The 5,766-nt window shown below is 41.4% G+C and overlaps 1 long non-coding RNA gene across 1 annotated transcript; it reads left to right on the forward strand.

The window, feature by feature from the left end:
* The first annotated feature begins 50 nt into the window (after positions 1 to 50).
* Positions 51 to 4,509, forward strand: LOC118576366. Its single transcript, XR_004943938.1, has 3 exons — positions 51 to 405; positions 2,296 to 2,402; positions 4,457 to 4,509. It is a non-coding gene; the product is annotated as an uncharacterized LOC118576366 (long non-coding RNA).
* Positions 4,510 to 5,766: the final 1,257 nt, after the last annotated feature.

Raw genomic sequence — 5,766 nt, forward strand, 5'->3', positions numbered from 1 at the left:
ATGCCTCTTGGCAATCTGTGCTAATCTGTGTTATCCACTGATCTAGGCAGAGCCTAAGGGGAATGGAAGCATCAACAAAAGACTCCCAGCCATTGTGGAAGATGAGGAAGAGGAGGAGGAAGTGGAGGAAGAGGAGACCACCTCCCGCTCTCCTATCTATACAAGGGGACCCTCTGCTTCACGCCACAAGAAGACTGTAGGCAACAAGAGCTACCTAGGGTTAAGCCTAAAGCAACTAGCCTCAGGGACAGTACCTTTCCACTCACCCATCAGAGTCTCCACTGCTAATTCTCTGAAAGCCAAGCAAGAGGCTGAGCCATCTAACCACAGCCGAAGGAAAGAGAAGAACCTGAGAGTGCAGCTTTGCAGTGTGAATAGTGCTGGAACCCCAGAGCTCAGTCCAAGGTAAGAGTTCACCAGCACAGCAGTCTCCCAGATGAGCATCCACACTTCTGCATGTGCTCACATACATGCCTAATAAATTATTTGGCCTTCTGAGCCTTCCTGTCCCATAAATTCACAACCTCAATTGTTCAGTTTTCCTGAACCATGTGTGCATTTTTGAACTATGTATACTCAGTTTTCTGTGTATTGTGTGCTATGAAAATTGTACTTACAATAACTTAAATGGGTTCCAGTAAATATTCATCACTTCCTCTTTTGTACTAATTTATCTCTACTTATCATAATGCAATTTATAATTGAATTCACAATAAAAATGGAAGAGAGCAAGATCATGCAGTGTTACCCCTTAACTCCCAAATCTTCATGGAACAACAGGTTGAGATGATGCATGATTACAGGCTGTTGTCCTTGTCATGATATTCAGCTTGTTACTGTGCATAACTGAAGCTAGTTTTACTTTTCTTTTTAATAAAGCTAGTTTTATTTGCACTGAAAATAAAGTCACTTTAGAATCAACTACAGGAGATTAAGATGGTAGAAAACCCATGCTGTGGGTCCAGGAAGGCAATGAGGACCATTAGAACCCCACCAGCTGAGCACCCATGTGAGGAAAATATCCTGAATGCTTCCTAGGTTCCATGCACCTTGTTAGGTGATTTTCCATTCATTTTGTACCTAATCTTCCTGGAGTCTGGAGAAGTCATTTATGTTATTTCTCCCTATAATGTTGTAAAAAGGAAAACTTAAGACTTAAATAGTCTGTCAAAGACCTCAGCAACAGTAAGGACTGGAAGCTGGATTCAAATTCTTTCTCTACTTGTAAACCAAATGATGGCTCTAATATACTAGTTCTTTATCCACTTGCAAAAAAGGCACTACAGCATCTGTGTATTGCACATGAGCCTGAACATGAGGAAAGGATGACTTTTAGTTAGAAAAGTCTCAGAGCTGGAAGAGAAGGGACACTAGGATCACACGCTGGTCCCATGAGTGGGTGTTCTTTTCGTGAAGAGCATTGAAGGGACACTTGTCAAAATGTTGATAGCTGCAGCAAATGACTGGAGACTTTCGTTTTTGAACTGTGTTGTCTTTCGGTATACATTTTCTACAACATACTTGTATTCAGCAGTGAGCAAATTAGATACCATTTACCAAGGTAAAAGACTCAACTACTCTCAGCTATTTAAACACTCAGGCTGGGGCTGGAGCTAGGTGGAACACATTTACCTGGCACTCACAAGGCCCTAGCTTCAGTTCCCAGAATAACAACAAACATATTGAGAAAATAAATGGAATTCTTTATCACTCAAATAGGTAGTTTTAGGTCTTTGTGTAGAGGTATCATTGAACTTGTTTTCTGTGATGTTTCAGTCATTAAGTTTAAGTGTTTTCTCTTAAATGGAGGTAACATTTTTTTTTGTGTGTGTACCTGATTTTTAAACTGAAAATAAATAAATCTAATTTCTAATAGCATCAATGTCTAACAAAAATGAAATGTAAGCTAAAATGTGAGCCACATATATAGTTTTAAAGTTCCTAATTGCCACATTTTAAAGTGAATAAACCCTAAATGCAATTAACTTTGGTATTATATTTTATGCCATACCATATGTCCCAAATATTATATTTTAGTTATGAAAATTCAGAAATACTTAAATGGCTTATGCTTCCATCTAAAACTTGTTTTCAAACTCTGAAGCGCATGTTATACACACAGAGCTAGTAGTCAGGCCCCCAAGAGTCATCTCAGAAAGTGGTTACTATGGGGCTGGCATAACTTTGTAGCACCCAGAATTTAGAAATTGAACACAAAATGTCTTTGGGGTCTTATAAGTTCTGGAACTCATAAATGTAAGTGCACAGCTGACTGATTTCCTGTACTTGACCCAGGATTGTTGATGGAATTGAAGATGGTGACAGCAGTGAGGAAACTCAGACTTTTGACTTTGGCTCTGAACAAATCAGGCCAGAGCCCAGAATTTCCCCTCCACTCGGAGGTAAGTACCTGCTAGTCATCTTCAAGAGTGATGTTCTCTCTAATGTGTACTCTTTGGCACTGCTGCCTGCCGATCTCCTGGGGTTCTTCATGGCACTCAGTGATTTGACTGGCATCAGTACCACTTCCAGCTACTAAGGTCATTGCTTGTAATTGTCCTCTGAACAGGCCCCCTGCCCTGCCATTTACCATCCCTGGCAAACAGAGTATCCAGTTTCTGGTATTCATCAGAGGGTGTCACTATTTTCCTATTATATATCCAGATGAATTCACAAAAACATTACCTAGAAGAATACCATGCTGGTTGTGTGCTATGAAAACATTGGTAGTACTTAATCATTTATTTGATGAGAGGTTATATACTTACAGACTATCAGAATAAATAACTTTGCAATGATATAGGACAGTTGAATATGAAACATCAACCTGTAAAGATAGTGAATTAGTATAAAGATATCTCTAACTCAAGCCCAATTTGATCTCTCTCCCCCTCTGTCAACCTCACAAAAAGGATCTGTCGATATGATCAAGAACAGAAATGACAAATAAGGAAAACATAACTTCAGTTAATAAATATGGAACACTGAAAAGTTGTTAAATGCTTGTAGATGAAACAAAAGGAATAAAATTGGTATGCAAGACCAGCACTCACTGGCCATGTCACTCCCACTTCTGACGAAATGCTAAGATCCTTGTGTTCCATTCTCCTGCCAACTAGTAACCCCCGGTATAACCCAAACCCAAGAAAGATACTGAATTGACAGTTTTGACAGCAGGGATGAGGCTCTACTGTTTAGTAAATTCAGCATTTATTGGCAATTAGCAATCCTTCCTAGCCCTCATTGCCTTCTGGGAAAAGAGAGGGTCCACGCAAGACTTGATGCAAATGGAGAAAGAGTAGAGTCTTAATTCATTAACTCAACTAAATTATGTATGTTGAATTTACTTTGGAAATAATAGTCACATCAAACTGCTGTGTTTGCCACAAAAGCCAGTAGTGAGTCTCTGCAGCAAGGTTTTCCTTGTGGTTCCTGGGGGCAGTACAGAAGCCTTGGCCTTTCCACCCACTCATGTCTTGGCTTCCTCCTTTTCCTTGTCCCACCATTAATACTCAAATATTTAAGCAACAATTTCTCTTTATTCTACCTTGTAAGTGACTTCAGTTCTGCCTAAACCTGTCCTTCTATGGCCACACTTACATCTTGTTTTTGTTGCCACCAAATTTCTTCCCTGAGTTCACACTGCTTTTTAATGTAGAGAGAACATTTTTAAAGTATAAGTATACTTGTATGGTTCAACTTCAGTGCTTAAAACCCAAGAGTGTTTATACCAGCCTTTAGCATGAAATCCAAACTCACTGCCTAATTGCCTTTAAATGCCTCTTCCCTTTGCTGGGCTCTTTATTCACTGCCATTTCCTATAAAGGGGTACTGGCCTATTGTGTATGACAGGAATGGTTTGTTGAGTGACTGCAAGACATCTATGTAAAATTGGCTCTTATGACTACTTTGATCTGTTTTGAGTGATTTTCCTTCCTCCACAAACAAGCGTTCTATTCACAGCTGATCAGGGACAGGCTAATTCTGTCCCATCATCAAATCTTTTCCTTCACAAAGACATAACTTATTTGTGCTTCTTAACCTGGATAGAGAAGAGAACTAAAAAACAAGAGCACAGGGAAGCATGGGCAGCGTGTGTGGCATGGGGAGTGACAGTGAGGATGAGAAGAGACAGGAGGTACAACATTGGAGCATGCTGACTGTGTGGGGACACACGCAGCCAGTGTGGTCACCAATCACGGTGCTGTATGCTGACTGTGTGGGACACACGCAGCCAGTGTGGTCACCAATCACGGTGCTGTGAGACTGCCCCCTGAGAGGACAGCATCACTGCCCAAAGATTGCACAAAGGTGTGTCTGGTCCTGTGGAGGAAGAACCCATGAGCTCAGGCAGCAGGGACACTGAGGTGACAGCCTTCCTTCCACACTGCAGCCATCCCAAAGCTTGAATACACAGTGTATTCCTAAAGGACTCACTTTGTGTGTCACTTTTCAGACCCGGAGGTTGGAGCCGCTGTTCTGTTCATCAAGGCTGAGGAAACAAAGCAGCAAATAAACAAGCTCAACAGTGAGGTATGGAGAGGAGGGAGAGGAGGTCAGAATTCTATCTACAGCAGAAGCAGTGTGACATGATAACCACGGTGCCCCTGGAGAGAAACTGCCTGAGGCACAAAGGGCCCTGGGACTTTTTCCCTATCCTGTAACTCAGCAGCCAGCTCCATTTCCCCACGTATAAGTAAGGGGAGGGTAATGCATGCCCTTTGACCCGTTGTCCAAGACAGATGCAGCAGATAGACAGAAAAGTGCAGTCACTTGAGACCCTTACAACACCCAGCAGAGACATGTGGAATAACCACGGAGGGAAAAGAAGCAGAAGCACCATCATGGCACTGGTGCTTACAACGTCCAGCAGAAAGGCACTAAGGAAGCCCTGATGAGCAGCCTGATGATGCTCCCCACTAAGAGACCTGTGCAGAGCAGAGAGGTCTCTCCGTGGGCGAGCATCTGGCTTCCCAGTCCCACTGTAGATGTTTTTGTAATAGCAACCTCTGTCAGAAATGGTTTATCTTCTAGCTGTTCTCAAGGGTGTATTTTAAATCTCTTTGTCTTTTTGCTGTTTTCTGCTCTTTCTGCCCCCAGGACAGGGGCTTTTAGAAGACATTTGACCTGACTGTGCTTGAATCTGATGCTCGGCAGGGTCTCTTTGCTGTTCAGGTGTGCTTTCCCCAACCTTGACAGCACAAGGCAACTTTTTTTTTTACAATATAACCTATATTTTGAGCAGATGTTTTATTTAACTAATGTCCTTCAATTTTCAATGAGTTAAAGAAAGATTGTTAGTACATGAGAGAATGTAATTTCTCTGAGTCATTTTGGCCTAAGTTCTGCTTTTTACCCAACACTTCCTTGCTATGTAGCATTGGAACTTTACCTCTCTGAACCTTAGGGTTGCCATGTAAAATAAAGTATTCTCAACAACTTTATTAAGATGTATTTAGGGTATCATAAAATTCATTTATTTTAAAACAAGTGATTAAGTTTTAGATTTTTTTTATTCATCTAACCAACATCAAGAGTCCGCTCTGGGGTTGGGGATTTAGCTCAGTGGTAGAGTGTTTGCTCTAGAATGTGCTTTGTCTCCCCAGTGATGCCTCTCATTCAGATTTGTGCTCGATCTAGGAAATCATGCCTTGTGGAACGTTGGGCCTACTCTCTGTTTTGATGAGATTCACCTTTCTGCCTACTTACATAGAATAAGGTAGCTTCTTGGTTGCTGCTTCAGTTTAACTGCTTTCCCCAAATAAC

Source organism: Onychomys torridus, unplaced genomic scaffold (genome assembly GCF_903995425.1).
Source record: "Onychomys torridus unplaced genomic scaffold, mOncTor1.1, whole genome shotgun sequence".
NCBI lineage: Eukaryota > Metazoa > Chordata > Mammalia > Rodentia > Cricetidae > Onychomys > Onychomys torridus.